The sequence below is a fragment of the Notamacropus eugenii genome, chromosome 3 (assembly GCF_028372415.1).
Source record: "Notamacropus eugenii isolate mMacEug1 chromosome 3, mMacEug1.pri_v2, whole genome shotgun sequence".
Classification (NCBI taxonomy): Eukaryota; Metazoa; Chordata; class Mammalia; order Diprotodontia; family Macropodidae; genus Notamacropus; species Notamacropus eugenii.
Window position 1 is genome coordinate 186,769,764 of NC_092874.1, and position 25,032 is coordinate 186,794,795.

Consider the following 25,032-nt stretch of genomic DNA (forward strand, 5'->3'; position numbering starts at 1 on the left):
AAGTCAGGTTAAGATCAACTAGTTGGATGACAATGAAGGGAGAAATAAAAGTGATAATATCTTAGGAATATTCCTCAGAAAATCTGGACAGAAGGATGAAATGGACTTTGCCTTAGGGGAATATCAATTGATAAATCTTGTTCAAGTATTTACTATTTTCCAGGTATCATGTTGAGTATACTGAGCTTTTTGCCAAAGAGCATTAACAGATGTCTGGATGTCCCTATTACTACTAAATTATGCTTCCATGCTAGACTTGTAATTTCTCTTTGTATGGATCATGAATGGGATCTTACCGATCCATTCTCTGAATCCTTTGAAATCTACCTTCCCATTCTCAGGTACATATGAGATTCTGCCCAACTTCTCTTCTATTAGGAATTCTAAGATAAAGTGGTCACTTGCTTCCAAGTTCCTCATCATTTTTCTATTTGTAAACAGTTTTTCCTTTTCAGTCCGAATCAAGTGACAAAGAGAAGTTCTGCTTGTTGCTTCTATTTTGGAAGAATGGAATTATCATTAAAGCAAACTAAAATTTTATTAGCTAATAAATTGGTTTGACTAGATGGTCTCCAAGGTACCTTTGGGATCTTTTAAAAAATGGATTTGAAATTGATATTTTTGTTTTAACATTGTTTAGATTTCCATTAGTATCTGTTCCCCTCATAAAGAGACATATTTATAAATTTTTTTCAAAGAAAAAAAGAGTAAGAAGAAAAAAAAATTAAGCAAAATCAATACATAAAAACACCAACATTTTAGGTGATGTTTCATACCTATGTATGTGACCCCCACCACCAACTGCTACAAAAGAAGTAAGGGGGAAGTGTCTACTTATATTTGTTCTTTTGGGCTTTATTTTGCAAAAATATTTTTGATTGTTTCATGTTTTTTGTTTTTTTATTGACATTGTTGTAGGCACTATGCAAATTGTTTTCTTGGCTTTGCTTATGTTACTTTGCATCAGTTCATGTGAGTCTTCATACTTCTTTGTTTTCATCATATTTTTCATTTCTTATAGCATAGTTATATTCCCTTACATCTAGGTACCACAATTTGTTTAGCCATTTCCAAATTTATTGGTGGCTCCTTTGTTTCCATTTCCCCAGTATAATAAAAAATATTGCTATAAATATTTTACTATATATACAGACTTACTTTTTATCAATCATATATTTGGTGTACAAACCCAGCAGCAGAATCTCTGGGTCAAAGATTATGAACATTTTGGCCATTTCGTTTGCCTAATTGCAAGTTGTTTTCCAGATTTATCATTAGCTAATGAGTTTTTATTTGCCTTAATGATAATTTCCTCCTATGTTGCTTATTGATATCCAACAAATCAGATTTGCTTCCTTGTGTTAGGTTCTCCAGTTCTTATTGCTTGTTAGTCATGCTTTAAGCATTTATGCATAGAGATCTGGATACATGAGTTTTGTTAACTCCTTTCCTGGATTTTTTCTTTTGTGAATTATAGGATGTCATCATTGCTATTTTTCTTTTATTGCAGCTGTTCTCTGTGGTAGTGCATGTGCATGCATGTGCAGACACACAGAGTTTTTTCCTTCCTTTTCCCATTTCAGTTTATAGCTTTTTTGATTAAATTTGCAAGACCCTCCAGGCAAATATAGTTTTTACTAGCCATTGTTAGATGTACTTTATCCCTACCCAAGAGCATATTGTTTCTGTTGTTTAAACCATGGCCCAGAAATCCAAATCCAGTTCACAGACACCATCTTCTTAACCACTTCCGTGACTTCTAACTTACCCTCTCTTTTTCCACTGTGTATCGTTCTCCTACCCTACAGCCTTGACATAAGGGGGTAAGAGGAGATGGGAGCGTGTGGTTCTGCATCTTCAAATTCACATTCTTCTTGATCTTAACTTTGAAATTCTTCTTTCTTTTAATATTATTGATTGATATATTTTATTTTTAGACTCACTCAACAAGCATTTATTGAACATATATGTGCCAGGAGCCATGGTAGGTGCTGTAGATACAAAGACAAAGTAAAATAGTCCTTGTCCTCAAGCAGTCTACATTCTATGGAGAATAATTATAAGGTAATTTTTCCCCTTAGGGACGGGTGGTAGCAACCACGGAGATAACAATAGACCTTGTATAACTTGAACTGAGCTTTGCAGAGAACTATGGATTACAAGAAAGGTAGGTTAGGATGGAATACACTCACTCAGCATCAGTTCATATAAGTTTATATAAGTCTTTCTAGGTTTTTCTGGAGTCTCCCTGCTCATCATTTCTCATAGAATAATACTATTCCATTACATCCATATACCATACCATACCATATACTCAGCCATTCCCCAACTGATGGGCATTCCTTCAATTTCCAATTCTTTGCCACCACAAAAAGAGCTGCTGTCAATGTTTTTGTACAAGACACACTGAATTTGAGAAGTCATCTAGTTTGACATATCCAATAGACCCTTGGTAATATGGCCCTGGAGTGCAGGAGAGAAATCAGGATTGGGAATGTAGACATGAGTGAGGGTCATATGCACAGAGATAATAATTACATTATGAAAACTGAGTAAGTTATCAGGTAAGAGAGTGCAGAAAGAAAAGACCTAGAAGAGAGTCATGGGATATTCCTGCAATTAAGGTGTACAGCATGGATGATGAGCCAGCAAAGGAGGATGTGGAGTGGTCAAATAGGTAGGAGAACTAATCAAAATATCATGAAAATGCAGAGAGGAAAGAACATCTAGTATATGAGTGTTAAAGGAGGCAGATGGGTAGAGAATGATGAATTTTAAGAAGAGGCATACTGTGAATTTGGCAATTAAGAGATCACTGAGACCATAACTTTAGAGAGAGCAGTTTTAGTTGAGCATTGAGATTAGAAGGCATATCGAAGGGGACAAAAAAGACAGTGAGAAGAGAGAGCGCGGAGACTCTGGGTTTAGGGTTTTTTAACGAGTTGACTGAGAAAGGGAAGAGTTATATAAGTTCATAACAGGAATGATGGGCTCTAATGAGTGTTTTTTTAAAGGATGGAGGAAACTTGGTTGCATTTGTAGACATTAAGGAAGAAAAAAGCAAATAGGGAGAGATTGAAGATTGCAAGTATAGAAGATGATATTGGGGGCAATCTTCTAAAGAAGATGGGAGGAGACAGGACCAAGAAATACAAGGGATATAGGGGGATTGGCCTTAGCAAGGAGAAGGGCCACCTCTTCATCAGATGTGAGAGAGGATATGTGAGATGAGAAGGGACAAAGATGGAACTTTTGGGGAAATAGTCTCAATCTGTTATATAAAGAACTCATGAGATAAGGGAGTTTTGTGGGAGATTTGAGGAGAGAAGTAAAGATTTAGAACAGCCATTTTGGAGTAGGATTGAGAATTATTTTGGGAGGAACAAAAGATTGCCTTGCTAAAGTGAGAGTATAGTTTGGATTAGATAGTATGAATGTAAAGAGAGTCTAGTCAGCATGGTTTCATGCCTTCCTTCAGTTTTGTTTAGTAGGATGTTAACAGGAACAGAGGAAGTGGATGGTAGGAATAATCCAGGGCTGGGTTTTGTCAAGGAGTAACAAATGATAGGATGAAGGAGCAAGGCACTTGAGAGTAGAGAGTAGTGCAGAGTTGAACTGGTTCAAAAAAGGGTCAAGATTAGAAGGGAAGGGAACATAACCAGGGCAGAAGAACGTATACAGGGCAAGGGTGACAGTCTGGAAAAGTATTGAGAATTGGAAAGATTGTATAGCACACTGAAGATGGAGAATAGGTTTGGCTTGAGTAAGGCACAAGAAAGAAAATGAATTATAGGAGATTGTGAACAGATAATGGGATTTCAGAATTCTAGATCATGGAGGTAGACCATTTATAGGTTATGGCAAAAAAAAAATGTGAAACCATCTCAGTGGATAGCTGAAGTGGAGTAGAGGAGTAGGTCGTGGAAGTTGAGCAAATCAAAGAACTTGGATGTTTGGATATCTGAAAGAACATTAATATGCATATTGAAATCCCCTAATATGAGGGTAGCTGTTGAGGTAGAAAGGGAAATTTTAAATAAGGAATTTAGAGTAAAAAGGGGGGATGTCCCGGGGATCAGCAGATAATAGAAACCAAGATCCTGATTAGGTGACAAGTTTAGATAGAGTAAACCTCTACAAAAGCTTCTGAGTGAGAGTCATAGAAGGAGAGACTGGGAATGGCAATGAAGAGAAAGGGACCAGTGATCAGGGGATAGAAGAAGAGGCACAACTAATGCAACTAACACTGGAGAGCAAGGCCTAGGAAGTAGCGTAATCCAGAAGGAGTCTAGCTTGATGGCACAATGGGTAAGAATGCTGGATTTGGGGTCAGGATGACCTGAGTTCAAATCTTATCCAAGACTCTTAGTAGTTGTGTGACTTTAGGCAAATCAGTTAATTTCTCTCAGCCTCAGTTTCCATGTCTATGAAATGGGGATATAATAGCACCTACCTTATAAGGTTATTGTGAGAATCAAATGAGATAATCTGCATGTAGCACTTTCAAACCCTAAAGTATTACATAATTACTAGGTATTATTATTGTTAAGATCCAGGTCTCAATGAGAGAGAAGGTGGAAGGAACGTAAAAGGGAGAGGAAGGAAGGCAAATAAAGGAAAGTAGAAGTACTAGAGGCCATATTGAAAGGCATGGGTAGATTTGGAGTGGGACATGTTATGTGTTGAGGTAGTGTTGAGTAGATGGGGTTGAGAGAGTCAACCAATAAAAGGAGCCAGGAATTTGCTCTTTGCTAGTCTGGGATTCAATATCACAGAGATGGGGAGCATTCTAGTAGCTCAAGGAACTAGGCATTTGTTAAGCATAGGAAATGAGACCAGGCTAAGTAGTGGTGGGTGGGAAGAGCTCCCTGATAAAGGCAGGTGAGCAGAATGTTTTTTGTTTGATCTTGTCTCCTGGTCTTCTGCTGTCAAGCCCCGTAGTAGGCCTATTGGTCTGGGTATGTGAATGATGATGGTGGTGGTGGGATGGAGTAGGTGGGCAATGTTCTCAGAGTAGGAGCACCCTCTGTGGTAAGCTGGTCCAGACAGTCATTTTACCATGGTAGAAAATACAGATACCTCACAGTCTATGTCGCTGACTATAACATTTTTCTTGTCTGCTATACTTGCCAAAAGCTAAGTCCTTAGTTATCAATCCTTTTGGCAGGTCTTGTGGTCAACTCTAGTGCTATACTATGGCAAACTATGTGTAGGTGAAGTCTGTTGGCCTTTCTGGGAACTCAGTTTCTGGGGCCTCCTGAGGCAGGCTTTATTATGTATAGCAGGCATCTGGCCTTTTCCTCTGGAGATGAGCCTAGCTTGCTAAACTGCCTTTGATTGGCAATTAGCTTCTTGTCAAACTCTCAATGTAAATGGCAGCTGAGCACAGCTGTGGTATATGGGGGAGATTCAAAACAGAAGCCAATTTCCAGTCTCTTTGCACCTTTTCCTTTTGATCTGTCCTCTTTCTACGATCAAAACTTAGAAATTTTTAAAAGCCTCTTCCTCCTGTCATCTTTGCTGCTTCTGTTAATAGAATCAATATTTTTGTTGGAATGCTATGAAATTAAGTTAGAAAAGAGATTTATAATTTGAAGGAGATTTCACCAATGTACTGCTATTTAATGTAGCCAAATGACCTATTTCTACTCTTTATTTCTCTTCATTAGCCCATGTTCAGACCATGCCTTGAATGACTTAAATATGAATTCATATATTTTGGAGTAAAATCCCAGTTGTTTTCTATTGTTTGCTAATAGGCATTATGAACTTTGACCCATTTTGCCCTGTGCATCCATGTATTTATTGACCCCTTCTCTGACTCATTCACTTACTGTCTTGCAAAATGTCTGAAAAAAAAAATCAAACCAAACCATCTTTCTATATAAGTCAGCAACACAGACTGAGAAGGCTGCAACCCCGTTTGTCATCCTGTCACCTCCTACACTTTATCAGGGAGAAGTTTTGTTAATCAATAATTTCCACTATTTTGTAACTTTCCTGATCTTTTTGCCTGTGGAAAAACCCATTACTTGGTTTGCTCTCTTATCTCTTCCCTCTACCAGTGTCTCTTCCCAATCTCCTTTCAGAGACTGAGCATAGAGGCCTCTTTGCCCTGAAATTTGTGACCTCAAACTTACTCGACCCTCTGTTACTTCAACACAGCTGTAGGACTTTGTTACCACTCATAGACTGGGTTTGGAAGCCTCTTTATTCCAGAAGGCACTGGAAAGTGTGAAGTAATGTGAAAGCACTACTTACTGTGCCCTGCTTCACTAAAATATCTGAGAAAATGAACACTCCCTTAGCATTCCATGATATCAGACATTTCAACTCCAAGCCTTTCAACTAGGAGACCAAGATCAGGATCTCAGACATGAGGCTTGTTTTATGGCTAGGCCTTGGGAGCAGTTGACCCTTAGACATGAGGCCTGAGCAGAAGCCAAGTTCATACACTCTATGCAGGGTTTTTTCTGACTGGCCATTGTTTCAGCCAACTTGGGTTGAGATAAAAGAATTGGTGCTGAATGTGAGTTCAGTCAGATATCTGGCAACGTAGTTAGGTATGGGAAGACCCAGGTAAGCTAATCTTCCTTCTTCTCAGGACTTTGAGAGAGAACAAATTGATACCACCTTCCACCATCACAAGAATCTTGAGGGTAGAAACCTTGGTCATCTTATTTTATTTCTAGCAAATTCCCTTTCCTGTCCTGTGATTCTGAGTCATCAATTGTCTAAGGGAAAAAGACCTTGGCACTGCTGTGCCACTCTCATACCCACCTACATTCATTAGTTCTACTAATTGTAGTCACTATGCTGCTTTTGGCTTCCTTTTTGATATGATCATTGGAAACCTCATATTCTGTGGTTTAAAAACATCACTTTATTTTGGACCTGTTCTTCTGAATATTCTTCATCTCCTTGCACTCATGTAATCCTGCTTTCCCCCAGAAGACAATGAATCCCATAGTTTATCTTCATTATTTACTATCCCTCCATTTGCCTGTAGCGAGTATTTCTTTGGCCTCATTCTCCTAGGACAAGGCTGGCTACTTCTCCTCCCTAAGAGTCTAGGGGTATCCCTGAGGTGTCTTCTCTAATGCTATCTGCTCAAGCCCTATTCCAGGTTGATTTCCCTGCTGTTAGCCATCAGTGGCTAGTCCCCTAGCTCAATTTAACTACCTAACATCTATTAATTTTTACAAAGGGATATGACTTCAAAAATATAGCAAGAACAGAAATTTAAATATTTCACCCCCAACACCGTGAGAGCACACTTTCTTCCATACCATCTCAGTCTCTGCGAAGAGTGGGATTAGTCTCAAAGTAGTTTCTACAAAGCATTGCACCCACCAAGTTCACATCCAAAGAAGCATTGATGCCAAATGAATTCATGGTTTCTAGCGGGCTGGATTCCTGAAGGGTGTTCATCTAGGCATCAGTGTTGGGATAACTACAAAGCTGGTATGGCCTTGACTCCTGACTTTTGGATGTTGGTTGGCTCATTTTCCTGATCTTTGGAAATATACAAAATCACAGGCTCTAGAGCAATCTCCTTCACTTAAAATGAAAGAACAAATGCTGAGTCAAAGAACTGAGGCTTTGATCATAAGGTCACATGTCAGCCTGAGTGGGCCTCTCACCTTACAGAATATTCTTTTCCAGGAAGAGGTCAGCTGACAAAAAAGAAGCCAAACCAAAAAGAACTAGGCCAACTAATATCTTTTGAATGATTTCTGGTTCCCCCTTCCAGATTTTCAGATACAACCAATCAAGAGTCTTCCCCAGCCTCTTCCAATTGGGAAATTGAATCAGTGACACTCTGCACATGCTCATAAGGACTGGATTCAGTGGTTGGTTCCTTATTCTACTCCAGCATCCCTCTTCCAAAGAGTAAGCATATTTCTTGTCTTTTCCCACCATTCCAGACCCTTCCAACACCATCATCAACGCTATTGTTTGAGGTTCCTTAGTTTGCATGTCAAAGAGAAAAAGTCCTTAGGATATTAATTCTCTTGCTGTTTTGGAACCAGAGAGCAAAAACTCTCTTGATATCTTGGTACCAGAAAGCATAGTTTTCTTAGACTCCATTTCCAAGAGAATGTATGTTTGAGTGTAGAGAAATGGTGTCATAGGGCAAGGGCTCACTTTGGTGGGGAGTTTTTTGAGATGCAGTCAAGAAATTTTAAAGAAGATAGCCAGAATACAAGATCTGGTAGAAACAGAAGCTAAGTTGCAGGTAGAATGAGAAGAAAACTCATTTGGATGCATCTTCCATGGTGACCCTGAATCCAAGACTCCCAGTAGAAGGCTGATGACTGGAGCCAGTGAGGTGAATATCTGCAAATAAGTAGCTTCAGGAGATCTCCATGGCAGTAATGGAAACTGAGAGGAGATACAGAATGATTTGGTTCTCTACCTAATCTGACAGCCTAGGAAAGATAATTTCCTCCATCCTTTAGAGATGATACCTATCTGTGAATAGGGATCTTTTTCTTTGTTATTTTATTTACCTTTCTACTCTGTCTGGTTAAACATATTGACTAATTAAAAAATTCCAGTTCTTTCTGTAATGCTATAGCAATATAATGAGAACTCAAGCTGACTTTGCATGAATAAGATTATTACCCCAGACACCCCACCTGCACCCAAGCAGTGAGAGGTTTAAATAGAACTTGTCCTACATGCCCTATCCAGATCTTTGTCACACTTAAGGACTAAGCTTCCAGGGGATTCTTTTCTTTCTTTCTTTCTTCCTTCCTTTCTTTCTTTCTTTCTTTCTTTCTTTCTTTCTTTCTTTCTTTCTTTCTTTCTTTCTTTCTTTCTTTCTTTCTTTCTTTCTTTCTTTCTTTCTTCCTTCCTTCCTTCCTTCCTTCCTTCCTTCCTTCCTTCCTTCCTTCCTTCCTTCCTTCCTCCCTTCCTTCCTTTCTTTCTTTTCTTTCTTTCTTTCTTCCCTTCTTCCCTCCTTCCCTCCCTCCTCCCATCCTTCCCTCCTTCCTTCCTTCCTTCCTTCCTTCCTTCCTTCCTTCCTTCCTTCCTTCCTTCCTTCCTTCCTTCCTTCCTTCCTTCCTTCCTTCCTTCTTTCCTTTTTTTCTCTTTAATAGCATTCTATTTTTTCCAGTTATGTGTAATTCAACATTCAGTTTGTAAACTTTTGAGTTCCAAATTTTTCTCCTTCCCCCTCTTTCCATCCCCCATCCCCAAGATGGCAAGCAATTTGATATAGGTTATACATGAACAATCATGTTAAACATATTTTCACATTAGTCATGTTGTGAAAGAAGAATCAGAACAAAAGGGAAAAACCATGAGAAAGAAAAAAACAAAAAAAGTGAAAATAGTATGTTTCAATTTCCATTCAGATTCCATAGTTCTTTTTCTGGACTTGGTTAGCATTTTCCATCATAAGTCTTTTGGAATTGTCTGGGATCATTGTATTGCTGAGCAGAGCTAAGTCAGTCATAGTTAATCATCATACAATGTTCAGGCCATTCTTTTCTTAAAGAGATCAGTAAGTACTTGGCTCATTGTTTTCCTTCCCTCATACTCAGGGACTTTCCTTGTCTCATATCTATTAGTGTCCTCTCAAATATTTTTGCTTCATCATTTATCAGTTTCCTCCAGTACCTCCAATTCTGCCACCCATGGCCATCTCAAAACCGCTCATCCTTGTGCTACCATGATACAGGATTTTGAAATTTCTCTCTGTAATCAGAACCTCTTATCTTTGCTTCTTTCCTTACCTTGATCCTTCAAAATTTATTGTTTATTCTCATTTTCACTTATGGATACCCCACTTCTTATTTTCCCAGTATATCACTCATCTTCAGTCTTCACTTTCGTTTCTAACATATAGTTTTGAATCTACAGTTAACCATTTTAAGTATGTAACATCCTCCCTTAAATTGCCCCACTGACCTATAACACTTTGCCAGGCTGAAGTTTGTGTTATTCCCATGACCTGTTTTCTCTGTTCCTACCCATGTTCTATTGGAAGCTAATGAAGAAATTTATACTTCCATACTTATTGGGTTTGCTCCATATTTATATTGCTTACTCTCTACTGGACTCTTCTTCCTTTAATTCTTCTTCCCTGATTGATTTGATCATGCTTCTTCTCCTACACCATTTCTCCCTCTCCTACTTAGCAGAGGATCTTGCATGTCACTTTACTGAGGCTATATGCTGTTACTTCTCTAGTCTCTCCTATTCCACACATGGAACAAGATTTATATACATACATTATCTCCTTTTCTCTCCACTGCTTGAGTCACTAAGGAAGAGTTAGTCCTTCTCCTTGACAAGGTCAATCACTCTACTGGTGCCCCTAATATTCTTTTGGAACTTTCAATCCTCTCTTGTTTTCAATCTCTCCTTACCAAGTTGCACCTTTCACATTGTTTACAAATGCATACAGGCTTCTCTCATCCTTAAAAATCTTCTTCTTAGCTCTATTGTACCCTAAAACTATCATATCTATTTTTCTCCCATTTATAGAGAAACTGGTAGAAAAAGTCATCCATAATTCTGTCTACCATTTCCTCACTTTCCACTATCCTAGACTGGAATTTTTCTCTCAGGGTTACAAACAATCTCTTAGTTGATAAATCTAATGGACTTTTCTCAGGCCTTCTTGGCCTATCTACAGCATTTAACACTGTTGACTACTTCTTCTTCCTGGATAGTGCCTTCTCCTTGAATTTCATGACGCTGCTCTCTTGTTTTTCCTCTTACCTGTTTGACTTCTCCTTTTCAGGATCCTTTCTGAATCTTCATTTATGTCCTACACCATAGGAGTGGGTGTACCCCAGGGCTCTGTTCTGGGCACCCTTCCCTTAAATCTCTATACTCTCATTTTTGATGATCTTATCAGCCTCTCTCTGTACATGACTGAGAGCCAGAGTGGCAGTAGATGAGTAGTGGACTTCAGTGTCAAGGAAGACCTTAGGTCAAGTCCTGCCCCTGACAAATACTGGTTGTGATCTCAGGCAAATCAAAACTTTTCAGTACCCTCTTTAAATTGCAGAGAAGGTGCTCATCCTCATTGGTAAAGAGAGCAAGTTCCTACGTGTTTCACATGTGAATGAAATCCTATATCAGGCAAATATACATAGGTGAATCTACATATTCAGACCTCAATACTCTTTTAAGTGCCACATCTACATTACCAACTGCCTGCTGAACCAGTCAATTTGGATGTCCCATAGACATCTCAAATTCAGTATTCTTATAACTGTGTGGGATTCAGTGATCCTTATTCAAATTAAACTCAGAGGCTTCTCAAGGTAGAAGGCATAAAGGAATTTATTACAATCTCATGAGAAGGGACACTTCCCACAAGACCATGGGTGGTGCCAGCAAGGGACTACACCTGAGCAGAGCAGAGTACAACATTATATAGTCCCTAATGTGGAAGCCCACTAGCCTCTCTTCCCATTGGCTGGGAATCCAGGAGTACAGCGTAAGCGTGGGAATCTACCCTAGAGACAAAGAACATGGAAAGGATCTTTGCTCACCAATGAGGGTTTTTGTTACCAAATATAGATAGATAGATAGATAGATAGATAGATAGATAGATAGATAGATAGATAGATAGTTCCAAATATGGAACTTAAGGGAACAATGCTGATGTGGCTGGTATAAGGGGTGGTGAAGGGGAAGGGTACACCAGGTCACATGACCAGGTCTTTGGTGGTTCTCCTTCATCCTGGAGCATTTTATTTGCCTAAGGGGGATACTTAGTTATTTTAGCTTTGGCAGGAAGGGTGAGGGTTTTGGGGAATTCACGCCTGAAGGGTCTTCACTTAACTTGATTTCACTCAATCCTTCCTCCTATTTTTGTCCCTCTGAAGACCCCTCACACCACTCTCGGAAGACTGCCTCTGCTAAATCATCCTCCCTATTTTCTTATCCACTATCTTTGATTAGTGTCCAGCTTTGGCTCTTTAGGACCATGAGTCTAACCAACACTTCAGCTTTAGTTTCCGGCCTAATCATCTTTGAAAGGGAATTTTGTACTAATCTGGTTATTAATTGTATCATGCAAGGGAGACAAATTGGGAGGAGTATAACTCCACTGATGTCAATGAGCCCAAACCATAATAGCTGTTTCCACCAGCTATCTCCAAAACCAGGTCCACCAAGAAGTGTTAAATGGTGATGTCCAAGTCTGAACTGGAATGTAAGCCAATTTTCTAATATTCCTAGTCATTTCTTTTACTGCCTTTCCATTGTCATCTATTTTCATACAAGTGGAGTACTTCCCACAAACTCCCTTTTTCTCTTTATTAAAATTCCTGTTTCCACACCTAAATGCAATAAATACCTCCTCACATTCCTTCCCCTATGGATTCTTCCCTTCATCTATCTCCTCTTAATATGAATATGGGCAGGGAGGAAAGTTGATCAACTCATTGACAAATTACAAGAGGGCAGGCCCCTTTCCTAAGTACAAATACAGAGATTCAAAATACAAAGGTCGATCAATGAATTATCCATTCAGAGATTCCATCTCATATAGCAGTCTGGAGAGGAACATCATCCGATGCAGTTTTCTGGTCTGGATGCTCATTCAAGCCGTCTTCAGCACAGCATGTCAGCATCAGCATCTTCTTCCCTTAATCTTCCTGTAGAAATCCAGATGTCCACTCTCCTACAAAACTGACCTTGATACAATTTTAGATGACCATTCCTAAGCTTTATACTCTTATCACTCTTACAAAATCAAAATTGCAACTTTGGTCAATTGTCATATTTATAAAATCCACATTAGAACCCAGTATTTACATCTTACATTAGTTCACTATTCATTTCCCCCATCAGGAAGATGAGATTTCACGAAGGAGTCAATTACAGGCTCCAGTACTTACATAAATATAATAAATAATCATTTTTAACACAGTACATATCACATCATAAAACAATCCCTACTTCTGCTCATGTGATGCTTCTTTTAAAGCATTTATAGTACAGACCACAAACCATTTTCCTTTTAACATTTAACAGAGACAAAATAATAACTATGTATGTTAACCTCACAAGCCCTTGATCTGATTGTCTCCACACTATTACTAAGAATTAAAGGACCCAAACTTATGGTTGTTGGTCTAAAGTCCTAAGCCTAATAGCTTAATTTTAGACTTAACTTCAGATGTTCCCCTACCAAAAATCTATTATTTAATACAGCTGGTATTAAATGTACAAAACTTTTAATTACAAGAAATTTCCACTAAGAGTAGGAACATTGCAGGTAAACAATATCTCCCTAACATCAGGTTAATTCTAGGCAGGAGCAGATTGTCAACTGGTATTCAGCCAGGTTTAAAGTGTGCCAGGTGTCAGTGGGGAAACTGAGTCAGGAGAATCCTACCTCAGTCCAGACTGAACAGTCTTTCTCCCAAGTTTCCCATGAGTCACCTTTTTGCAGTTCATATCAGCATCTCACAGGCTCACTGGCATCATGGATCAATGGCTCAGACTACCTTTCTTGCTATTCATACCTGTAGTTAGACTCAGAAGAACAGTCAGTTAATAGTCCCATAAAATCTTAAAGTAGCAAGCTCTAATAATCAGTTTCAGATGTGACTATGACTTCACATTGGCTAAGGAACTTCTTTCGAAGCAAATCTTAAGTAGCTTGCATGTCTTTCTATATGAAAAGCAAGGACCTAATTAGATATTATCACCACCTTATGATCAGACTTAGAAATAGTCAACTGGGAAAACATTCCTTTTCAAAGGAACACAATGGGGAAACTGAGGCAGAAGGATTCCATTAGATAGCAAGGTTCACATACAAGCAGTTTGCACTTTACATAAGAGATTACAACTTTAACAAAGTGAAGGGTCACATCACTTGGGTGATCATTTTAGATTCTTCAGCCCCTGGGTGGGGTTGGCACCACTCCCCTCCTTCCACAATAGAAAGAGTTAACATCCTTCTCTGAGCATCTCCGGTTCAGATTAGATCTTAAGAAGTCTTTCAGTAATGGACTTCAAAAGGAAAGGGGGATGGGACCAAGAGGATTTTATCTTAAAATTATCACAGAGCTTCCTGGAGTCATAAAATTCTTGGTCTCCCTTATCTTGTCCCTTATCTTCCAACCCCACTTAAAACCTGAAGTTATTATAACAAATTAGCTTATGCACATAAATTTGGTAGGTAGACCTTTCAAAAATCATAAAAAAGTTTTACAAAACATTTCTTCATACAACAAATATCTTTCTCTTTTAAGAACAGTTGACAATTTATCACAAAACCTTCATGAACCTAACTGACAAAAATTACAAGATCTAAAACCAAGGCCTTTGCATATTTGTTCCTAAGCTTCCTTTTACAAACATACTTTTGTAAATGCTTGATTTCTTAGCAAAAACAATTTTGCTCACACCCACCTCGCCTCCTGATCCTCCCAGCCAGCGTTTGGGGTCTGAGATTCAAATGCTGCTTCCCAGCCTCAGGGCTTCCACGGGGGTGGGGCTGCTATTCAGTGTGAGATTAAGTTCAGGTGCTCAGGTGGGGGCAGGGCAGCCTCTCGGGCTCAGTTCCCTCCGGGAGTTTATGCAGAGACCTTCAACAATGGATCCCCAAGCAGGCAGGGGAGCCCTGGTCTGCCGCTGCCTCAGCTGCTGCCTCCCGAGGGAGCCTGAGTTATGGGGGCACCCCACTCCCCTCTTGACATTCCAAAGAGACCCTCTCACTGACCCCTGTCACCTGTGGGTAGAGGGACCCATGCGGCCGCTGGAGATCCCATCCCTGAAGCCCACTGGGATCTGCTCCTCTCGGTGCCGCGCCTGTGCTCGGCTCCCAGTCCTGGCGCCCAGTTCGCCGCGCGAAGAACCTTTTGCCAGAAGTTTGCAGGTCCCTCTGGAACAGAAATCTCCTTCGCTCCACTGTTCTGTGGCCTCTACTGCTCCAGAATTCGCCGTGAGTTCCTTTTTACAGATGTTCTATGGGTTGTGGGTTCGGAGCTATGTGTATGTGCGTCTTTCTACTCTACCATCTTGGCTCCGCCCAGCAAAAACAATTTTGGTTAAAATTTCCTTCTTAACAGCAGAAATAAACTTTTAACATACTTAATACATCCTTAGATAGATCAGGGTTGAAAATCACACCCATATATAAAAATACATATATATATTTTTAAAGGATTCTCATTTTTTCAATAGGAATTCTACAACATAGAAACTCTTACACAGAACTCATAACAGCTTTTTTAACCAATTCATCATTAATTTAACAATGCAATTCCTAATATAAATTATTAAAGTTTACTTAAAACTTAAATGAGCCATTACTCATTCAGCTGAATGCATTTCTACATCACTTTGCACAGTATTTCATCTCCTTATCACCATGTGGGCACACTCTATCACCCTGATCAGATAGAGTCATCTCAAATTTGATTGAACTATTACCTATTAAATCAAGTTACATGATTTTTCTATCTTCTTAAAATATTTCCTCACACCCTCACTCCTTACTAAAGCCATCTGAAAATGACTTATCCAGAAGTATTCAAACCTTATTCATCTTTCCAAGTCTCTCAATCCCATTACTCAGATTATCCAGTTTCTTCCCATCTTAACTATAACTGTCTGCACTGGAATCCTTTTCTAGCTTAAATCTACCATTATATAGCAAACATCAGCATTTTCACTGCTTATTTATAACCAAATATAAGTTTCAAATTATCAAATTTCTATTACATCCTTTTAAAACCCCAATCTATGCATATTACAAACTCCAAATTTAAAAATTGTGTAGTGTTGCATCTAACATATGCCCATCCTTATGTTAAGCACTTTACAATCATAAATACCAAATAACAATATCTTTTCTGCTTAATCCTGATAGGAAAAGCATTCTCAGATGCTGCTTATTATTCCTTCAAGACAGATTTTAACTTGAAATCATATCAAACCTGGATTTGTAATCACTAATAATAAACATTTTAGCCCTCCTCTTTTTTTAAACTCTTGCAACTGAAAGAAAATTTGTAAGTTATAAATAAACTCATAATCTCTCCTTTTTTTAAAACTCTACTTTCTTAAAGAGTTGAAAAGTCATTTTCCAGTTCACCTGCCGCCCCAGGTCCACCAGACCAGGAGCTTTCCCAATTAACTCAGACTGGGAGGGGGCGGGGACAACCTCCCCTGATCACATAGTCTAGGCACACATATGGATGCTGCTTTCTCATCCATATCCTTCTGCCTTGGGAATTTCAGACTCTAGAAAGAGTTGAAATCCCACCTACTCTCCTTAGGTTAGCACAAAATTCAGGCAGGTACCTGAGGAATCTCTATACTCACCTTCCTTGTCTTCATCCTTCAGAATCTGGAGAGAGTTAACGCCTCCAAAAGAAATCACTTAAATTCCAAAGTGAACTTGCAGTTTTAAACACACTGTCTGGTATCAGATACATTGACCCAATTCAAACCTAAAGTACAGATTTTAGCTTTGAGATCTCATCAAATCAAAACTCAACTTTTCCCTCCAGACTGCCTGAGGTTTATTTTCCCTTATCTTTCTTTTCACATTCAAAAATGTGGCCAGCTGTTAAGAATGCAGAAAGAAAGATTTTTTTTCTCTTTAGCAACTTTCAAAAAGTTTTCAAACTCTCTATTAACGTCATTCATGGAACAGATCAAGTCAAACAGTTTATCACAAATTGACCTGCCTCTGGCAGCCATAGGTCTGCATAAGAGCTTTCTTCCTTGTTAAGAGGCTTTTTGGCATTCACCATCAGATTTAACTGCTGGCACACCCAGTCTGAGGACCCTTACCTTGGCCAATAATTGATATTTTCTCCCAGCAGGATCCCTGCCCAAACAAAACAACAATACTTAATCATTTTCTTCTTATCATTCCCTTTATATTTTGGTGTTTTATCACAATTACTAAGTCTATTTCCCAAGGGGCTATCCTCTGGAATGTCTGGAAATGAATTTTTGGGACCAGCCACCTTTAATTGTTCCTTTCCCATGGCTCACGAGATCTTGCCACCAAAAAAGCTCACTGGATCTTGTTATGAGAAGTCTGGAGGAGGTGGTGGAATTTACAACCAACCCTTTCTTCACCAGTCACCTGATCATGTCTGAGTTATCTGCTCAAGCTCACAAGATCTTGCTTTCCTGTGTTGTGTGTGCACAACTCACATGACCAATATTCTGGCTGGTCTTCCTGGCTCAGTTAATCAGTCCTGCCTTTGCTCTAGAGTCTCTTTATTTTCCTTTTTGCCTCCTCCGACTTCCTCTCTTCAGGTGGTTACCCGATTGGAGTTGGATCTCGAATACCAATTCTAAGGACTTCCGAGGAAACCTCGGTTGGCACCTGGTCCCTGTTAATGGTCTGAGAGACCCTTCAGGAAGAGTAACAATCCTGGGACAAGCCCCCAAACTGTGTGGGATTCAGTGACCCTTACTCAAATTAAACTCAGAGGCTTCTCAAGGTAGAAGGCAAAAAGGAATTTATTACAATCTCATGAGAAAGGGCACTTCCCATGAGACCATGGGTGGTGCCAGCAAGGGAGTGCACCTGAGCAGAGCAGAGTACAACATTATATAGTCCCTAATGTGGAAGCCCACTAGCCTCTCTTCCCATTGGCTGGGAATCCAGGTATATAGTCTAAGTGTGGGAATCTACCCTAGAGACAAAGAACATGTAAAGGATCTTTGCTCACCAATGAAGGTTTTTGTTATCAAATATGGAACTTAAGGGAACATTGCTGATGTGGCTGGCATAAGGGGTGGTGAAGGGGAAGGGTACACCAGGTCACATGACCAGGTCTTTGGTGGTTCTCCTCCATCCTGGAGCATTTTATTTGCCTAAGGGGGATACTTAGTTATTTTAGCTTTGGCAGGAAGGGTGAGGGTTTTGGGGAATTCATGCCTGAGGGGGTCTTCACTTAACCTGATTTCACTCATAGCCGAACTTGTTTTCTCAATTCCCCCCCCCCTTTTATAAAGCTCCTTTATTTTTTGCCAGAAACACCATTATTCTTCTTTTCACCAAAGTTTGCAGTCTTGGAGTCTTCCTCAATTCTTCAGTATCCCGTACCCATACCTTCCTCCAATAGCCAATTAATCAACTATTCTTGGCCATTCTACCTCAAGAATGTCTTTTGTATGCATTTTTTTCTTTCTATTCATATATCTATTAGATACCTTCAGGCTCTGTTACTTCTTTTTTGTATTATTACAATAGCCTTTGATTCCAGTTTCTCTCCTTTCCCATCCATCATTCATACCCATTGCTGCCCAAATGACATGCCTGAAGCTCAGATCACCTCACTACTCTGGACATTCCAATGAGTGGCCCCCTATTGTCTCTAGGATAAAATACCCATTCTTCTGTTTGGTATTTAAAGTACTTGAAAATATTACTCCAACCTTCATATCTAGACTTACTTTGTATTATTTATTCTTCCTCATGCATTCAATGTTCTAAACAAACTGACTTACTTGCTGTTCCCCATATACCACAGTCTATCTCCTACCTCAAGGCCTTTACCCAAGGCTGTCCCTCTTGCTGGAATACTCTACCTCTCCACTTTGGCATTTTGGAATCCTACTTCTTTTCAAGGCTCAGCTCAAATGTTACCTCTTACATAAGACTCTTCCTTACCTCAGAGTTGTTAGTGCATTTCTCCCACCCATTGTGTTCTTCCTGCCCTCTACCACCTTCCTTCCTTCATGCTTTTTGCAACCAATTTATACACACACACACACACACATTCTATGTATTATCTGTGTCTCTTTCTATACCACAGCAGATGTCACCCATATGATTTATATTTTGTGCTGTATGCATATACATGTACATATACACACATATATGTATGTACGTACATATATGTATATATAGCCATGTTCTAGTAATTATCAGTCAGTTGGATAATTGAGCAAAGCACACCCACAACCTCTTTCCTCTTCCCAACCTCCAACTTCAGTTTCCTTTTGTGTTGTTTTTATCTGACATAAAACTTTTCTAGAAATTTATGGTAAGGGAGACATTTTCCTTGGTCCAGAGAAAGAGCTTCAATTGCTTTGACAAATGTACACATCCTTTGGACAACAAAATAGAGCAATTAGCCAAATCCGGTCCTCCGAATTGCATGGAGTTGAATAGGTAACAACACAATAAAAAGAGCCATGTACATTAAAAGAGAAGGACTAATGAACAGAATTAGAATGAGAATTTAAGGACAAAAACGCCTGTGGGGACTGGTCTTTAAAAACTAGCAGCCAGGTTGCAACTCCAAGTGAGTCTTTATCCTTGAGGAAAGATGAGTTTGGCTTTGAGGAAGTGCAAGAACCATTGGCAGAGAATTTAACTAAAACAACAATAGAAATCAAAGAAATAGAAAACAATAGAGGAGAAAACAATGAAGGAATCATGTTGCTTTGGGAACTTGTGTAAAAATCTATCAATAGAAAATTTATCTTATAACTTTGATTTAAGTATTGGGGAGTACAAGTTTCTGGAATTTATTATTATTATTTTTAAGATCACTTAAAAATTCTGAACAGAAATATAAAAAAGGGGATTTTCCATATACAGCATGGAAATAAAAAATAGTGTGAACAAAAGTGTGAACCAAAAGATGGGAACAGAAGTTTGTGAAACTGTAAATCTCAAACATAAACAGTTTGCTTTTAAAAAGTAATACATAATAAATTCAGCATGTTACTTTCTAAGCTGTCCTGCTTGTCTGTTTTTCCTTCACATCCATCTGTTCTTTTCTGCGTATTTAAAAAAAATACTTCAGTGGACTTTTTTCTTTGTTTTTTCCCTTGTGTTGGCAACACTATTGCTAGCTGCCACTTCCTTCCAATTAAAAAAAAAGAAAAAAAATCATTGTTGCCAATTAAGCATAGTCAAGTGAAACAAATCCATATATTTTCCATGTCTAAAAGTGTATGTCTCATTCTTCACCTTTAGGTCATCACCCCTTACTCAGTAGGTAAGTAGCATGCTTCATTATTTTTCTTCTGGAATTGGCAGTTGCTTATTGTATTGATCAGGATTCTTAAGTCTTTCAAAGTTGTTTTTCTTTACAATGCTCTTGTTACTGTACAATTTTTCCTTGCATTTATTATTTATGTCATCTGTTCTATTCTCATTTTCATCCTATTTCACATAGAGACAGCTAAATAATGCAGTTATTTCACAATTCCCACTTAGCCTTTGCCACTAGAGTTCTCTGAGCCCTATACTGGCTTCTGCCTACCCTTCCTTCCTGGACATATTGATTTCTACTTAGATTGATTCTTGCGTTGAAATTACTGGCAACTCTAATGGCCGGCAGCTTCCATCTCCATAGGACAATTAGCCTAATGTACATATTATGTTCAGGGAGATTTAGAAAGACTTATCCCCTTGAGCATATGGGAATGGCCTTACCAAATGGAAAGAAAAGAGGAAGAGAAATCTAAAACCTGAGCCCTGGAGTAAAAGGAGTTCAAATGAGTACACAGGCTGCTGGTACATTTGGCTGCACAATAGGCAATTAAACAAATAAAACATAAAATGACATCATTCCCTGTAACCCTTTATGTTACCTAGAAACATCAGTAGGAGAAACCAATTCCAAGAACTTTTAGGTTTAGAGATAATAAACAGGCCAGCAGAATAGGATGAAACTCACTCAATTAAGTATTCCAGAATTCAGAGTTCTATCACAGCAAAGCAAACACTCTACCTTATTTACTTCTTTTGGAAAGCTGCAATAATGCAGCCTGAACTTGTTGGTGTCACAAGATACTTGTTTTGAAACTCTTCTGTAGTTCTCAGAAAAAAGACATGGATCACATTAACCTAGGCTAATATTTCAGCGGCTTTTATTCACATTAATTTTCTGACATGGCAGAAGCATTTTTCAACCAGTCTACATGTGTTCTGGGAACGCTGAGTTAGTTCCTATTTTTGGCAAAAGATGTCTTTATTTTAAAGAGGGTTAAAATTAAATTAAATTAGCTGGAAATCTATTATTGCTCTTCCAGCTTCAGCTATAAGAAATGACAGTTTGGTTAGTTTCTGCTCTCTCACTTGTTCTGAACAAATCCTGGTTTGTTGATTCTTCAAATTATAAAAACAAACAAACAAATAAAAAAATCCCTCTTTTACCTAATTCATCTAGTATCTAGTGATTTTTTTCCCCCAGTGATTCTGAAGATTTTCTTGTCTTACTCTTTCTTCTAGAGACAAGAAACATATCTCCAAATTTCTACTAAGATTACAATTACTACTTTAAAAAATTTATTTTATTTATATGCCTATATATGAGCCACTTTTTATAAAGGAAAAAACAATGCAATAACATTCTCTGTCCCCACCCAAAGACTTCATTAAATCTAACTATGCACCTTCTACAGATTAAATACTTTTAATTGCATGCCACTGTGCAAATATCATGTAGTACTTCTCTTTTCTCCCTCTGCTGGCTGGTAACCTCACTGACATAAGCACATCCCATCTTTGCATTTTTTTGGTTAAATTTTGTTCCTCCTGGAGCACCTTTGGGTCTAGAGAACCATATTTAGGGAGCTACTAAAATGGAAAAAATGGCAAGATGACAAATATTTTTTAAAAATCCCTTGAAGGGAACCCATAGTACTGCTCCTCTTCTCATGGAATTCTAAGAGAACCTTGTTTCTTCTGAAATCAATGACATCTACCCTTTTAAAAGTAATCATCAGGAGTTTTCTGACAAACTAAAACATTTTTCAGCCTGAGAATGTGTGAGATAATTAAGGGATTAAAGGAGAATGAGATGGTTCAAACCTAGCGTCAAGATAGTAAAGAGGATGATTTTATTAATCTGATCCAAATCTATTTAATGAAAAAAATGATTGAAGGAAATGAGAAATGCAGAAAGAAACATACAAATACAGCCCATCATCATTTTCAATGGTAGTTTAATTGATGTAAAACAATCACTACAATGAGAGGGCCAAAGGAGCCTGCGAAATGCCTCAGGGATCAAACATAATCTCTTTTCGCTAAGCCCAGCGATATGAAAACCAAGGACAGCACTAGTTCTGAATATAAATTCGTTTGAAAATGGAGGATAGGGCGAAGCAATGAGAAACATTGCCTCATAAAATAGTGCATAACCATAGAAGCAAAAATGACTTTAAAGAAAGGTTGGCATAAGACAATTAAATCAGACTATCTTGAGAGCATTTAATGATGTAACTAGAAGAACAACACTGAACCAATGAGAAATGGAAAAGATTTGGTAAGATTTTTAGAACAAACTGTAACTATCTTTTCGATATTGCCTGTGGAGTCATCACATTTGAACTCAATATTATTGTCCTTGTTGCATTGAATGAAGAAGTAAAAATGGCATGAAAGAAAAAATAGATAAGGACAGCTGGACTGAACATATTCAGAGAAGTTCTCTATGAAGGAACATAAGTTTGAATGTGTTAAGACATCTGTCTCAAGATGTGTGAAAGAAGGAAGGATGCCTAATAACTAGAAAAAAATTACAATGTTGTAAGTACTGAAAACAGTGACTAAAAGATGTCAATAACTTCTCTCATCTATTGTCTTTCGTATCTTAACATATATTTCTCTCTCTCTCTTTTTGAGGCAGTCGGGGTTGAGTGATTTGCCCAGCGTCACAAAACTAGTAAGTGTCTAAAGGTAGATTTGAACTCAGGTCCTCCTGACTCCATGGCTGGTGCTCTATCCATCGTGCCACTTAGCTGCCCCAATAAATGTCTTTAAATTAAAACTTTTGTATAGATACATTTAGTTTTTGATTCATTAGTCACTTCCCACTAAGTTTTCTCATCTGCAAAACAAGGGGAATGGAGTACATGACCTGTGAGGTTGCTTCCTACCTTAGATCAATGATTCTGAGACTGAGAAGAAAACCACCCACAGTGTCTTCCCATAAAAATCGAGCAAAACTATCTAAAAAAAGCAATGACAACAGTTTGTAACTTTCCAGACAGAGTTTGCCATTTGTTAACAGAATGGAATGATAACTGTAATTACTTTATTAATTTGGAAGGGAGCCTTGGCATAGTGGTTAGTGGGCTTGCTTTGGAGTCAGAAAGACTTGGATTAAAGTAATATTTCTGATATATACCAGGTGTTTGACTATAAGCAAATTACTAAGCCTCTCAGTGCCCTAGATAACTCTTTTAGATTATAAACTAGTCAAGGTATCTATGGAAGCAGATTCACACTGTAGTTGTCCACTGGAGTTAGGAGATCCCCTAAGGATCTGTCCACTGAAGGCTTCCAACCCTCACCTCCCTAAAATTGGAACTGGCACTATCTACTGCATTTGACCTTATATCTATTCCCTTTAAGCGTTGTCTTCACTTCCATTATTGTGGTAATTGTCTTTATTTTCTTTTGATTCTGCTTTCTTCACTCTGCCTCAGTTCATGCAAGTCTTCCTACGTTTCTTTGAATCATCTGTAATCATCATCCAACAATATTAACATATTAATATTAATAATATCCAATAATGTTCTACTACATTCAAAACATCAAATGCCACAGTTTTTTCATGTATGCTCTAATCTTGGGGTGTATACTTTATTTCTAGTTTTTTTGCAATTACAGATAGAATGTGAGGACACATGGAGCAGAAGGTGGAGAGTCTGCTTCAGAGCCAGGAACATATTGGCTGTGTGACCCTAAGTAAATAACTTAACTTCTCAATGCTTTAGGCCACTCTCTCAGAAAACTGTGACTGACAACATGGTAACACGTATGGATAGAAGGAGTTTCTTTATCTACCAAATGACTTTAAAAATGAAACCACAAGTCCAGCCCCTATCCCTGAATAGGGTTGCTATGCATATTTATAACCCTCTTTGGGATACAAATCCTGTAATGAATTGCTTGACCAAAAAAACTGAATATTTTAGTAACTTTTTTCATATAATTCCAAATGATTTTCAGAATTGTTTAATCAGTCCACATCTTCCCCATATTTGTACAAGTATACATCTCTTTTTATACATAGTCCTTTTGATATATTTTAGCTTTTTACTGTCATGATGGGTGTGAGCTAAGAGCTCAGAGTTGTTTTAATTTGCATTTCTCTGTACTTTTTCTGCATGGTTGTTGACAGTTTACATTTCTTGTTTAGAAAACTACCTATTCATACCCTTTTGGTAATTTATTTTTTGAGAAATGGCTCTTATTCTTATAGAGTGGTATCAGTCCTTACATATTTTGCCTTTACTAGACTTTACTAGAGATATTTGATACTATGATTCCTCTCCCCCTCCCCCCTGCAATATTCTCCATATTGTTCTAATTTTGGCTATATTGATTTTATTCACTGAAAGGCTTTTTAATATTATGTAATTGAAATAGCTAGTTTTGCTTTTTAACTATAAAACATGGGAATAATATATTTAAACATTAGGAAGTTCTCAAAAAAAAAATGATAAGAAAGAAACAGGTAGGCTTTTACAATAGATATTTTACAACAGATTGCGTCTTTATAATTACATTGACTAAAAGGTGCCGAAATTCCAAGACAATATGCTTATTGATGTGGTAGAGTATAATATAGCTTTAAAGGGTTTTCTTTAGTAGGTATCTATAATGCACATATTAAAATCATAAAAGCATCCCTGAAAGAAGCAACATCAGAGATTTTCTAATGACACTCTGATGATTTACATCAACTGAAGCATAAAACAAGGATATATATGCTTGTCAAAATTGTGTGCCATTGTCATGCAGGATATGCAGAACGAAGAGAAAAGCAAAAAAGATTCCTCCTAGATAGGGAAGTCCTCCATAGGCTATTGTGTATAGACTACATTGTCTTTGCAGGACTCATAAATGACAACCATGATCATTTGAAATAGTTGAGACTAAATAGTCACACTGGAAAAATCAAGTAGATGTGAAACACCTATTGCCCAGAACATGACATGCAATTGAATGGACAGCCCACACAGTAGGCCCAATAGTACATACAGATTTTGACTCAGAATTGAAAAGGAATATGACTGCAGGATAGGTTGCATTTAGGAAATTGTGTA

General features: G+C 38.2%; 1 long non-coding RNA gene across 1 annotated transcript; it reads left to right on the forward strand.

Annotated features, from left to right (window-relative positions):
• Window positions 1–7,221: 7,221 nt before the first annotated feature.
• LOC140533626 (uncharacterized) lies at window positions 7,222–23,833 on the forward strand. Its single transcript, XR_011977013.1, has 4 exons — window positions 7,222–7,893; window positions 19,943–19,964; window positions 22,605–22,640; window positions 23,591–23,833. It is a non-coding gene; the product is annotated as an uncharacterized lncRNA (long non-coding RNA).
• The last annotated feature ends 1,199 nt before the right edge of the window (window positions 23,834–25,032 follow it).